The following is a 14,012-nucleotide window of genomic DNA, read 5'->3' as shown; positions in this document are numbered from 1 at the left end:
AAGAAAAGAAAAGAAAAGAAAAGAAAAGAAAAGAAAAGAAAAGAAAAAGAAAAAGAAAAAGCTACAATATATATTTTTTTTCTTTTCTTATGCCCATGACTTCAACGAGCGGGCCTAACTGTAAGATGAACTCTTGAAGAGCACATCTTTGCAATCCATGGGTAAAGATAAGCTGAATCCGAGTGGAATGTGAATAACTTAGTAAGCTAAGTGATATGATTCCATCTGCCCAATTTGGGTGACTCCCAAGTTGAGACAATCTTTCTCTTGGTTTTCTTTTACAAACAAAACATGGACATTTTCAAGGACACAAGTGACTGGAACTGTATGTCCTTATACAGGCTGCCAGAGCTGGCAAATCCTGCAACCCACCTGCCCTAAACTGCAAGCTAGCATCCTTGGTTGGGGCCCCAACTCAAGAGGAGAGAGTGCCATCTGCTGAAGTGCACAGTCCAGTTTTCTTCCCTTTTTGATCTCTTACCCTCACGCCGAGCAAGATTAACTGTCCTCATAGTACTTGAACCAGAAAGGTCAAAGCATAATGTTGTTTGGCTATGGGAAACTGAATAGCACAGCCTGCACAAATATCAGCAGAAATGAACTACGTGTTTTTAGTATTGCCTTATTATTTTTTCTCCCTCAAGCTTATTACTCTACAGAAATGTTATTTTTTTGGTTCATCTAGAAGAGTGGGCTAGAGCACTTGTTAGAGAACACTTCAGTTTGTTCTTAGTAGGTACATAAATAGAAAATAGCATATCCATGCATGAAAATCACTTTATGCTGAGATTGCATTTGGGAGCACCTTGGGAAATCACTTCCAGTGACAAGGCCTATTACTTGAAAATCCAAGAATTTGCATAAAATTACTTTGTTAGTCATGTTCTGTTTCCCTCATCTCTGTCACTCTTCTCTTTCTCAAACTGCCCAACCTAAACAGTACAACTTCAAACTCCTCTGAGGAAATGTGTCCATCTTTCATTTTCCCTCAGTGCTAAGATTAATACTGTGCTGTCAGCACATTGCCTACCTACCTAGGCTGGTCCAGCCATTCCAGCAACAGAGGAAGAATTGCCTTTAGGGTTTTTTCCAATACTTTCAAAAGACAACTGACACCTCTGAGAGCTGTTTACTGCCTTGGTTTCAGCTCCCAGTGCATGCAGCAGAGCTGCAAGCATACACCAGGCTCGCAGAAAGAGTAGTCTCTTCCCTCTGAAACTATTTGTGCATCTTCTTAGCCAAAATCTTCTTATAAATAAATAAATAAACACAAAACATCACAAAATGCCTGTTCTTTCCTTCCTCTTTGTTACATAGCAGTCTCCTGGGGAAAAAAAGAATCAGTGTCTGTGCTCATTTAGATTACTTCATAGTCTCACTTTTTCCTGCCTTCTCCTTTATTGACTTCCACTTTACGGAAAAAGCCTAATCATACCAATTTTCTTAACTGTTCATAATACAAGTTTTTTCTCAGGGCGGGGTGGCGCTGGCGGAACTCGCAGCCCTCAGACCCCCGGCTCCAGGAGGGGCAGAGCGGGACGGCGGGAGCGGCGCGAGGCTTTGGCCGTCTCGAGCCATCGCCTCAGGGTGGCGCTGCGCGGCGGACTGAGACCACATTCCTGTGCCGCGAGGTGGCCAGGCTGTCCCTTCAGCTACGAGGGTGCTGGAAGCGCGGTGTTGATATGTTGTTATGGACAAAGCAGAACTAAATGGGACTTTTTCCCGGTTTGAGAAAGTTGTGGCCTGAAAGAATGACTGGTGTGATCCTGAGGGATGGATCCAGGAGGCCTCGCAAGCCCTGGGTATCACACCTGGTCTGTGAGAAGAGCTGCAACGAGGAACCTTTCAGCCATTATCGCTTTGAAAAGGCACATCAGGTGATGCTTTTCCTGGCTGGATGCTATACAAAATGCTCTTCGGAGATGGAAAAGAAAAGGTGCCTACTTTTTTAGATAGATATTTATCATGAGGATAAGCAGGAAGGGGAGAAATGGGCATGGCCAACATGAGGACTCAGCTGCAAGGAGAAGCAGCTGCAGAAGAGGACTTAATCAAGGCAGTAAAGCATGCCTGGGTGCTGTTAGCATTGTGTTTTCCTGGGGAGAAGATGGAGATTCTGCTCTGATTTCATGTGCTAAAGAAGAAAAAGAGAGAGCTGGTGGTGGAGATGACTGCAGAGTGGGCTTGTCCTCAGCACTTTCCTACAGAATCCTTGTTCATGGAGCTACTGAAGGTAAGAAGAAATGCTTAATGTCAAATGTATGTCATCGTTGCCTCATAGCACTGCTGCCAAGTTATTAATGTGTCTGGTTAATTTTACAACTTTGAATATTAACGATTTATTAACACTGACGCGGTAAGGAAAATCAGGAAGTTAGTTCAGTCCTGTTGCTAGTCTATTAAAAGCCAGAAGCTGTTAGTATAGGAGAAAAACACCTGTGGAATCTTGCAAAACTCAGTCTATTGTGCTTATTGTTGTGAGATTCCTTTTGTTTTGTGTTGTCTGTTCTCTGTAGGATTAAGCATGATTAACTTTCTTAATAGCTCATTTTAAAATTAAAGAGTGTGAGCAACCGTTCTTTCTCAGAGAATAGTAACAATGAGAAACAATTTTATACTTAACCACATTTCTTCAGTTAATTTTAATACTGAATACAACTAAATTCCAAACCAACCTTACAGTTGTTATGTAAAAGTGGCAGAATTCTGCTTTGTGGGACCCAAGTAGGTAACATACTGTAGCAGAAATATTTACTCAATTCTGTCGTCCTTATTCAAAGTAATGGAATAATGTGAAATGTGTTTTAAAGAAAAGTAAATAACATCATGTTTTAAGTTCTCTTGTTGTGTGAGATAATCTTTGCCAAGGTGTAAAGTCCTGTTTTTAACAATTCTTATTTTAACGTTGAATGATCCTGTGATTGAAGAATCACGCTTTGCAAGTTACAAAAAAAAAAAAAAAAAGCTATGTACCATATTTTACAGGGAATTTTTAAGCTAATAGAGAAAGTGGGTCAGTCATACAAATAAAAGAAAACATGGGATTTCCATGTGCAGTGAAGTAAAACTTTGATGTAATCCAGGCCTGTCTAAAAATAAAAGAACTGCATGCATTGCTGTTCGTTGATTATTGGCTTAAACAGACTTTAAATGATTTGTACAAAAGGAGGGATGCGATGGTATGGAAGAGTTTGGTTAGTCTTCATTGCAAAATTCTGAAGGTAGAGTTAAGAGTGAGTGCTGCAAAATCTTCAAAAGAAAATAACAGAAAAAAGTGTTGTGCAGTAAGTAGTTATTTAAGTTGTTGATTGTAATGAGGAGGATAATTGTGTTAACTCCAGCAAACCTGGCAGCTTTCCGTCCCAACCCCAACAGCTTTCCAGATATTTGAAAAATCAAATGATTCCTTATAGAATTTAGGAAACTGGTGGATTTACACACTTGGGATTACAAAATCCTTCTTTTAATTAACTAGGTTGTGTTATTTTACTTATAAAACTCATATATCTCTGGTATCTGTAGTGGTGTGACCAGAAAGAAACCGGTGAAGAGGGAACCCTGAATTGCATTGTCAGGGAGCAAAACCAGGCAGTGTTCCTGCTCAGATATTTGGTTGGAAAGACCATTATTTCTGTTTCCTACAGACTTCATGTATGTGGTTTGTGTGGGTTGTTTTTATTTGTTTTTTATTTAGTCCCATACTGGTCAAGAAAATACAATATTTTGTCCCGTGCCACTGCAGTCACCTCCTGTGCACTTATGATCTTTTACATTTTAGCCTCTGAGCTCCATATTGTCTGAAACATCAGTGAAGTTCAGCTGGAAAGTATTTTGTGTATGTTTTGGCTCTGATAATTTTTTTTGTCACAATAATGCCTAAATCAGCTAAACTTTAAGAATTTCTTGAATCACAGAAGATCATGTATTTAAATATCTACTGTCAGTCATTCTTGTTCAGCGTTGTGAAACAATTTGTAATTTTAAAGCTTCATCCAATCTTCCGGAGTTTAGGACTTAATTTGTGTTCTGTGGGTTGATGATTTATGTTAATGAGAAACACTCAACATGTTATGCTTAAAGTAACTGTATGGACATTAGAAGTTGCTGGTGAACTAGGAGTTCAAACCTGGATCTTGAGCACCCAAATAATTTACTTGAGCTATACCATGATGTTTGATAGCTTATGAATAGTCAGGAACTACTTCATGAATATATGGTGCTTTCTCAATTGCATGCTTAAACATAATTGCTTAGAATACAAACACAAGTCTTCTATTCCAGTACAAAAAAGACTGAATAATAGGACTTTGAGGTACATGAAAGTGTTTATAAATGATGTTTTCCTTGTAACACATAAGCAGACTTCCACTTCATAGATGTGGAAGTTAGAATGTATACTTTACAGGCAAAGAAAGGTAAGTGTTACCGAAGGGTGGTGTTTTTTTTTTTTTTTTTTTTTTTTTTTTTTTTTTTTTTTTTTTTTAAGGCTTGTGTTTATACTATTCTGTATACTACTTTACAATTAGTTTCACATTGGAAAGTGAAAATGACCATTTGCAGTATTTTCGTGTTTGCTGCCTCATCTTTTGATATCTGTGTTGCTGACACCTGTGACAGGCTAGTATTTGCTAAAATAGGTAACATGAATCTTTGCTGTCTCACTTCTGTATTTGCGTAGCAAATGGTCAAGTGGCATGACTCAGAGGGCAGGTTAAAAATCCATTTTGTCACACAAGTATTCATTTGAAAGCACTTTATTTCTTAAGGAAACTTCTGTGTCAGTTTTGTCAAAGTAGTTGACAGTCACTGAAGGAGAGTACAAGACTTCAAAGAGTTTAAATTATCATTAAATTATATTTTACAAATATATTCTAGAAATTCAAGTACTGTGCATTGAATAATAGTTAATTTCAAAGGCTTCCAATTAAGAGAAACTAAAGTATATCTTCATGTTTTGAAGTATATCTTCATGTTTTAAAGCTCTGATTATTGAGAAGAGAGCCTTAAGCTTCTGATGGGTACTAAAGCCCGCTCTGCTCAGCTTTGTTCATTAGAATTATTTTCTATTTTTAAAAACTAGCATTATTCTGCAGTTACCAAGGCTGGTTTTGGCAATAGGTATCTTGTCTAGGACAAGAAGTTACTCTAGTTATGTTAGCTGCACATGTATGTTTTTATTTTTTTAACTTTGGCTTTTTCTTAGGTGCTACTTAAGTAGTCTTAGTTTGTACAACATAAAGGCATTCAAACAGTGGGGAAAACATTTGTCTTCAACAGTGATGTCTGAAAGTTGTTTGTGGGTTTTGTTTTTTTTTCCTTGTCTTTCTTTCAAATTTTCATGTTTCTATAGTACCTGAGATAACTAAGATCCACGGTTTTATTTAGTTTACTAGTTTCTAATAAGAATTTGAGTTAAATTCGTATTGTAAATTTTATGAGGGAAGTGATTGAAAATATTAAGGTTCTTGCTATACCGCTTAGATTTATTACGGAATAAGTTGAATCCTAAATTAAGGAGGGAAGACTTGGGTTGGATGTCAAGAGGAATTTCTTTACAGAGAGAGTGGTGAGGTGCTGGAACAGGCTGCCCAGAGAGGCTGTGGATGCCCCATCCCTGGAGGTGTTCAAGGCCAGGTTGGATGGAGCCCTGGGCAGCCTGGTCTAGTATTAAATGGGGAGGTTGGTGGCCCTGCATGTGGCAGGGGGTTGGAGATTCATGATCCTTGAGGTCCCTTCCAACCCTGGCTGTTCTGTGTGACTTTGAATAACAGGTGAAAAATTGCATTAGAATTGAGTTTGAATACTGGGGGGGGGGAGGGGGGAACAAACTGCAAACCCTATAATCAGCATCTTTTTATCAGCACTGTGGGACTTCAATTGTTTCTGGAAGTTAGAAGGACCAAATCTGTCAGTGATGAGAGCTGCCTCCATGGCTCTTATGAAGATGATTGGGAACCACTGTGATGTAATACTTGAATGAATGTAGTGTTGTGACTAGAAGAAATACTAGCCTTAATTTGGCAGTCAAATATTATGTTAAGTATTGTGTCGTATCTTCAAATCAGATAACAATGCATCCTTTACTTCCATGTTTAATTAGTGGCATCCTCTCTGCATTCTGTGGCCACTGAAGTTTCCAACCCAGCTCGCTTGCAGTTGTTGATCATCCTTCTTGTACTGCGTTCTGTCATCTGACTGTCCTAACGTATGGATTGTGACAGAGTAATTGCTTAGGATAATGCCCTGTGTACTCTTTCCTGAAATTCTTTCTCCCTTCCCTCAGCTTTGATGCTAGTAACAGTATTGATATTCCTATCAACTGCTCATCTAAAATTCAAACGAAGAAATAATCCCACACGCCAGTGCACAGAGTAGAGCACAAAATAAAAACTTACTTGGCTGATGTTTGTGTTCTGTGACTGATATTAGAGCAAAAAAGTATCTTCAAGCAAAGCTTTGGCAGCTACCCTTCTGCAGGATGTGTCAGCCAGCTGCCATGTAGAGTTCTAACCTAGCAGCATGATTAAATATCACACCTTCTCCTTTCACCAGCTGAGACTAAAATAATATTTTGCTATCTGCTTAATGCCTGCTGCCTCAAACACTGTCCTTGCTGAAATAAATTCTCTCTAAATCATTCTTTTTCTGTTTGAAACATCTGTTATTTCTTATGATGAGTACACACAAAATGAGCACGTAGTATATGCTCCTGCATGAGCTGCTTAGTACAACAGAATGGCAGGCAGAGTCAATTCAACAGGTCTCACCCTATGGAAGAAGGAGGAAAGCTGCTCATTAACTTCTCGAATGTGTTCTTGTGAACTGTGCAGCTGATATTGATATGGGAATCAGAGACTATCCTGTACTTTGTATCATTTGATAGGACAAGAGGAGGTGGCCTCAAGTTACACCAGAGGAGATTTGGATTGGGTATTAGGGAAAATTTATTCTCAGGAAGAGTGCTGAGGCTTTGGAATGCATTGCCCAGGGAAGTGACAGAGTCACCATCTCCCTGGAGGTGTTTAAGGAGAGGGTAGATGTGGTTCTTAGGGATGTGGTTTGGTGAGCAGTATTGGTGGCTGGTGGACAGCTGAATGAGACGATCTTGGAGGTCTTTTCCAACCATATTATTGTGTGATTCCATAGTTTGTTTCTCACCTGATCTGAAACCTGTTGGATGATGTCTACAATACTGAAGGAAATTTAAATTTATTTGAAGATGCTTTTTTAGTAGTTTAACTCTTCTTTCTCTCTTTCAGGGAGAGAGTTAAACAGAAGAGGTGGAAATGCAGCCTTAATGTTGGCTAGTTTGTGATGTACTGTTTGTAACGTACAGTAAGAGAAAAATAAAGCTGAATATAGAGCTGCAAGTATAAGGTACAAATGGGCAATGATTCAAAACCTTGCGTGGAAATGCTTAATGCTACCTGGAGATAGGAATTTATCCATTTCAGAATACAGGCACTTCTATTTGTAGCTCTGTATTTCTGTCATCCATTCACAATGAGAGGAGAATGCACAATGCTACTGCTAACATGCATCTGTGTAAGAGCAAATAGGATAAATGTTACACCAAGATGGGTCCAATACTAAAAAAAAAAAAAATACGGGGGAGTGCTAGGACTGTTCTTAAGAAAAAATCTGTCAACTGTCAAAAAATCACAGGTGTGCGTTGCATTTCTGGTTGAGTCTAGCTGAGTATAACTGAAGCTCAGTTATGTTCTCTGCATTTGCGTGCTGTAACATATTCAAGCTCTTTCTTTAAATCTGGTACTGTTAGGAGCAATCCTTCTGGTTTGGAAGGTTGAGCTGCGGAGTCCTGACGTCTGGAACTCTGAAAAGTACATGCCATCTGCTTGGCATATTGATTGGCTGTGGAGAGGCTACTCTTCAATTAGAATATGATAAATTGAGAAGGCTGTTGTGGAAGAACTTTGTTGTCCATAGAGAATTAGGTCTTGATTTATGCTCAAGCAACTGTTAGATGTTGCGTTATTACTAAAAGTACCTGCTATATGCATGCATCCATACTGACGACTACATTTTGCCTGTCTATGACTTGGTTTTTCAGTTGGTGGTGGTGTTTTCTTTTTTTTTTTTCAAGAAGAATTGGCATCTACTTTGGGTTTCTGTGTTTTCCAAACACGAGCATCATGAAATGGAGAGAACTGTTCATCAGAGAGCAGGCTTCTAAACTTTATGTGCAATTTTTGGCTGTCAGTAGGCTGAAGTGGGTAGATGTTAATTTTGTAGTGCTTAAGGTGTACCTATCTTAAAGAAAAGAAGCATCTGCTTCTTACTTGCTTCTGCCTAAAGGCAGACAATTTAGTGATAAATTATCTGAGCTGTAATCAAATGTATTCCCAGGTACCTGTATTGCTGTCATGAAAACAAGGGCTCATCAGTAAATCAAAGATGTGAACAAATAATAAATCTTAATCAAAATTGTTCTAGCAAAGATGGAGTGAAACGACATGCAGTTCCACTTTTATGGTTAAGATCAGATCTTAAAGCTCTCTGGAGCACAAGTAGTAGTTAGCAGAATTAAAAATGAATGACAGTGATTCTGTAGTTGTACAGACTGCTGTCAGTCCTCTAGAAAATAATGGTGCTTGTTGAATTTAATGCAATTTCTTACCTGTTAGAAGTTGAGCATTGTGTACTGAAGTGCTTTTCAGGATAAAGGAGAAAATGTTCAGTGCATCAATGAGTGGACTCCTGGTTTTAGTGTTGTGGTTGGTTGCTCGGAAAGCTGCTTCCCAAGGGAGTTTTGAGAGCTCTATTGATCTGAATAGCTGGTGGACATTTTACAAACATGAGCAAAATGTGATTTTTCTTAGGTTAGAAGTACTGGAAAGCAGAAAACTAAATTGTTGTTCGTTTCCAGGACTTTAATTAAATTAAGTAAATCCATGATTATTCTTGAAAGTCTTCTGGTTGTTTAAACACAATATGCTCTACTTCTTAGAAAATTTAATAGTGTTTAATCTTTACATATATAAGTTGTTATTAAAAAAAAATTCTTTAAATAGTTCAATGTTATTTCAATGTTATATTTTTCTAAAATTTAATTCAGTGCAGTATTTTATTTTTTCATATTTTAAAAATGTATTAGCTGTTAGACTATTTTGGAGAAAATATAAGTTATAGAGAGAAGAATGAAACAAAGCAGTCTCTTTTTCTAAGGAAAATGACTGGAAACTAATGGTACAAAGCAATTGAAGTATAACTCTTAATCTTTTAACACTGCGATCTTTTCAGTAAAAACTATTGAGAGCGCCCAACTGTTGTGTGTGTGTTTTGTTTGTTTGTTTGTTTGTTTTTAATAGCTCTCCCCAGTGTTTTTCCTTCTGAATGAACAAGTACGTGTGTTGGGGCTGGTCTAGATATGCCAGGTTGTGTCTCTAGGAAATCAAAATAAGCAATTGGTTATTAATTCCCTAAACATGGTTTAGGGAATCTGCTTTGGCAGGGGGGTTGGTCTCGATGATCTCTTGAGGTCCCTTCCAACCCCTACAATTCTGTGATTCTGTGAATTGTAAGACAGTTGCAAGGCTGTGAATAGCAAAACACAATGGATGAAGCTTTATCAACGACTTGTGTATTATGTCATCATAGGAACAGGCCAAAAGAATCTTACCTGATTTTGGTCTGGCACAACAATTAATTGGTTACAGATAGGTGTGTGGCACCCTTGACAGGGTGGGTCTGAAATGCCTTTGCCTTTGAATTCTTTCAGAAGTAAGCAGAGGTTCAGGCACAGTATTCATCTGCAAGATATTCCTTCCTTATGCTGACCTCCTTCCAGGTCGGTTAATTATGTGGGAAGGAAAGATGTCAGTGATTTATGTACTGGCTGCAGATGGGAAAGAGTACTTGTGCTCTGATTGTCGTTGAAAGTGCAGGACAGCTTTTACCCCGGGACATTTGCAGCATCGTCAGTGCACTCTAATGCTATTTCAGCACTTTGTGTGTGTGTGTGTAAATGTCATCTGGTTGGACAGTTAATATTTCATCTTTCATCAGTATTTATCCAAATTATTTTTAAATTTATCACATTTAACATTATATCTGTGGGATACCAATTCCTGATTAGTTCCCTCTTAGCACAAGAGGAATAATATTTCCAAGTCTCTCACAGTTAAAACTTCATAAGGACTTCTTTATACATTTCTTTATCTACTCCACAACCCAAGAGTTGATTGCAGATCTCTTGTCTGTTTTCTTGACTGCAAGGCTGCCTGCTAAACTTACTGTGACATAAGTCAGTACACTAGCTAAGCTCAAAGCACTGTCTAGTGCCCTATGGAACTCTGGCAGTCAGTATTTTTGGTGCTTTGAGTTTTTTCCCTCATTTTCTATTTAATTCAGAAGTGATTCATAAGATTCTAATGTGGCTGACGTGTATCAAAGTCCCTCTGAAATCTAAAGCTCGTTTTAGAAAATACACTAATCCAAATACAAAGGATTTTTGCAAATTATTTACTGTTCTTTACAAATGTAGTCATTTGCATTTCTGTCATCATTCCAATCATTAGAAGATGGCCTAGGATGCCTTAGAATAATAAGAATACTTTATTCTTCTTAAGGTGGGCCATGTTTCCTGTCCGATCCCGCGGAATGTCATGTGATCGTCAGTCATCAGCATGAAGAATGTGAATCACAGTCAACTGGTCATGCTTCCTTTGCTTTTTCCTTGTTTTCACAGTGATGTTCATCTTAAAACTTGTTGCTTACTTCAGTACTTTGTGGGTTGTCTCTTGAAGTGTTGGATTTATCTGCACATACATTTTTGAGACTTACTGTAATTTACTATGATTTCAGAAATTCAGCTGCAGTCATATGTCCTCCTCATTTTCCAGTATAGCTGTTTGTTAGTATAGCCTTTTTGAAACCAGGAGGATTACTTGGAACTGTAAGGTGTTGCTTCAAGGTTTTGCTGTTCATCTCTGATGACACATTCTAACTCTTTCAAATTATTTTTCTTCAACTTCTTCTCTCACACTTCTGAAGTAGAGAACGACTCTTCATATCTTCACTGATCTTCCAGGAAATGGTTTCTTTTAACATTAAAAGATTTCCCATTGCTGGCATTTACATATGTAAATTGGTCATAAATAATGCTTCGCTCAGGCTTATCAAGCTTGAAGTACTCTGTTTAGAGTTCAGAGGCTTCCCTCCTCACTTTTTTGGGGGGTATACCTCACAGTTTCTATGGAGGAGGCTGGAAATGGAAAGTTGTATCTTTAAGCTGAAGCGTGATGGGGATGGGTGACTAAGTGCAGTGCTTCATTCCCATTTCAAGAGTCAAAAAAGAAAAGAACAAAAAACAACACACCTTGCGCATAACTTGATTAAAGTTCATCTTTAAGATGTATCATTTAGTGCAAAGAAAAGAATATGTCATCCAAGCAAATGAGATACTGTATCCTTCTCTAAATAAGAATTTTGTATTTTGTAGTTCACTTTGTTGGTTTGTTTTTTCTTTTTTCAGTCGCAGTCAGAAGACAAAACATACCTTAGGAAGCAGTCACTAGAACTAAATAGATGTTAGCTACATGTACCTCTTACAAACAGGCTTGAAACTTTTTGCTATATTGAGGTTAGTGTGCAGTTACACAAAATAAAGAAAATAAAGTTGAAGTATATTGAAGGCGGCATGATAATGATGTCATTTTTATAATGGAACATACATTTCAGTCTAGTAGAGCCAAAAAATTGAGGTTTCTTGACTTTATTCTGCTAGGATGCGAGCAGTCTTGATGAAGTCCATAAGAGGACACTGGAGGGATGTGCTTGGAATTGTTACAGTATTTGTACAAATAGTAATATACAGCAGGTCAGCACTATGGGAATGGTAAAGCTAGCACAGAACCAAGCTAGCCTACCGTGTTGGAAGCAGTATATCACTAATGGGAGTCTGCTTCTCAACTAATGGACAGTAGTAAGAGGTAGGCTTGGGGAAATAATGGGAAATGCTATATGGGAAACACACTATAGCGTGTTTACAGATCACTTAATTATAAAAGTATGCCAGTGTTACTCATAAATTTCTTGTCACATATCCTATTCAGCAGCTTGAAAGGTACAAACAACTCTGACTTGAGGAGTGAAGTTTACAGCAGTGATGTAACCTTATTTCCTATAGCGATCTCTGATTGTTTCCTGTCTGAATGAATTCATTACAGGGGGCTGCCCAGAAGACAGAGAACGAGATGTTCTTTTCTTTCTGTTGACTGGCGAAGATATATGCAGCTGTGTGTGAATTAAGATGAAAGAAGTAAAATAATGAACTGTGGAGAAATAGAAAATCCTGTATTATTGGAGAAATAGAGGGGTCTTACTGTGAATCACAGCTTATATGTGGTAATAATAGCTATGGTATGCTTAAAATTTTGGAACCTATTGTATTTCCCATTTGGATGTAATTAAATACATACATCATTCTAACAAACCTCTCACAGCAGATTGTGAACTTTGGAAGTGGGGAAAGGAATTAATGGCAATGTATTTCATATTGGTGTTCCCTCTGTCTACTGATTCAATTATTTTCCCATAAAGAATTTACGCTTTCTACACAAGAGATGTTGGTCAGCTTTTGAATAGACATTGCTGAAGGTGGAGTGAAAAATGATCGTCAAATACAATGAACTCAACAGCTATTACTTATCTTCTGATCTAAGAGACAGGCCTAATATCCTGTCTCAAAATAAGAGGGGAAAAAGAGCTTGGACACAGCTCAGTAGCAGTGCCAGAAACCTATAATCACAAGCTATCACTAATGTAAGAAGAATTTAATACCAAATCATGGTGGTTTGTCAGACTCCTGGCTGAGGGAAGTGGTGATGAAAGACAAGCTGTTCTTAAAACACTTATCTGAATGTAGGAATGTAGTAGTGAAAATCTAACCTTTTTTTGCTTTTCAATTTGAAGTTAAATCCTCTAAAATGATCTACTTTAGCAGTTAGGAAATGGGCTTACAGAAGGTTTGTGTCTTAAATTATTGTGAGCTAAGTCATATATGACGCGCAAAGAGGATTTTTTTTGTGCCAAGTAATACACTTTTGAGAAGACGACACCAGCATCAATATATTCACAGAAGATCACAATTTTTCTCTTTATCATCATTTTTGAGACAAAAAGTCTCTGTGGTAATTTGGCAAAGGTGGAGATATAATATGTTTTTTTTTTTTTTTTTTTAAAGTCTTTCACTTTTGTTTCAGAAACCTCTACTTGTTATTTCACACATACATAATTCTTAAGCAGTTTTGTTTCATTTATACAAGGGAAGCTGAGGAAGGTGGGTTTTTGGTTTGACATACTATAAAAATGTTCTACTGAAGTTACATTTAAAAAAGTAAAATAAAAAGAAGTACAGTAGAAATACAGGCTTCACTACTGCCAAATCTGTGTAAATCAGATATCCAAATTAGAACTATGGAATTCCATATTGAAATTAACCTTTAAATTCTTTACAGCTTGTACTGACTCAAGTATGTGACTTCTAAAGTATTTTATGTACATCCCTTCCTTTGTGTTTAGATGAAATCTGGGTGTAAGAACTACAGGAAGAAATCGGCATCTGCTTATTTGGAGGGGCAGACAGAGGAGAACTAGTTTGTTTTTATTTAAACAAGTGTAACAAGCTTTTTATTATGTCCTTGGGTGAAGGTGTTGTCAATTAGGCATTGCTGATGCTTATTGTGTAATAAATGTAGGCCTGTATTACAAGAGAAGCAGCTGGGCAATAATATAAAATTAAAAAGTTCTCACATAGTGACTGCCATTTAGTAAGTATTAAAAGCAGTTCTCAAAATGAATTTAACCTCACAAGCTGTGGAGGAAAAGTAGCTTAGAAACAGCAGAGTTGCTTATCTTTAGTATATTCAGTGATTCCATAGCACAATTGGTAAGGAAAGGACTCTAGCAGTAAATCAGACAGTACAAGTCAGATTGCAGCCCTGGAAAAAAAGTAATTCCTGCTGATACTGGGTCTGTCACCCACTGAGGAA

At 37.6% G+C, this 14,012-nt stretch overlaps 1 long non-coding RNA gene across 1 annotated transcript; it reads left to right on the top strand.

The window, feature by feature from the left end:
• The first annotated feature begins 1,983 nt into the window (after window positions 1-1,983).
• Window positions 1,984-12,393, top strand: LOC122180358. The gene is made up of 3 exons (XR_006179026.1): window positions 1,984-2,233; window positions 10,590-10,673; window positions 12,189-12,393. It is a non-coding gene; the product is annotated as an uncharacterized LOC122180358 (long non-coding RNA).
• The last annotated feature ends 1,619 nt before the right edge of the window (window positions 12,394-14,012 follow it).

This window comes from Lagopus leucura, unplaced genomic scaffold, assembly GCF_019238085.1.
Source record: "Lagopus leucura isolate 7727_CA_CO unplaced genomic scaffold, USGS_WTPT01 Super-Scaffold_100004, whole genome shotgun sequence".
Lineage (NCBI taxonomy): Eukaryota > Metazoa > Chordata > Aves > Galliformes > Phasianidae > Lagopus > Lagopus leucura.
The sequence above is the reverse complement of the archived record's forward strand: the minus strand, read 5'-3'. Positions and strand labels throughout refer to the sequence as shown.